Genomic DNA, 384 nt, shown 5'->3' with positions numbered 1-384 from the left:
CATGTCTTTTTCTTTTTTTAATGGACTCAAAAGTATTTCTGAACAAAGATGCAATACTCTTACTGAAACCCATTAGCTAGTAAGCCACTGTTTTATAAGACAATTAGAATGTAATAATTTGAAGAAGAAAATTTAGAGATTAAATTTCCATATATGTATCCAGATGTCTGTATTCTCTCGGTTTGAGTTCTTAGAAACTCTGCCAGTGCAGAGAGGGGAAGGGGGTGGTGAGCAGGTGCTGAGGAGTCCCTTGAACCCTGTGAACAGCAGAACAGAACGAACACTGCCTGGTCGGTCCTCCATTCTGCTGTTACGTCAGCCCCTTATTGCAGTCACTGTCAGTGCATCTTGGTGAGGTCTCTTTCACTCACGCTCTAGCAAGCA

Source organism: Tenrec ecaudatus, chromosome 8, assembly GCF_050624435.1.
Source record: "Tenrec ecaudatus isolate mTenEca1 chromosome 8, mTenEca1.hap1, whole genome shotgun sequence".
Taxonomy (NCBI): domain Eukaryota; kingdom Metazoa; phylum Chordata; class Mammalia; order Afrosoricida; family Tenrecidae; genus Tenrec; species Tenrec ecaudatus.
Note: the sequence above shows the minus strand (reverse complement) of the source record.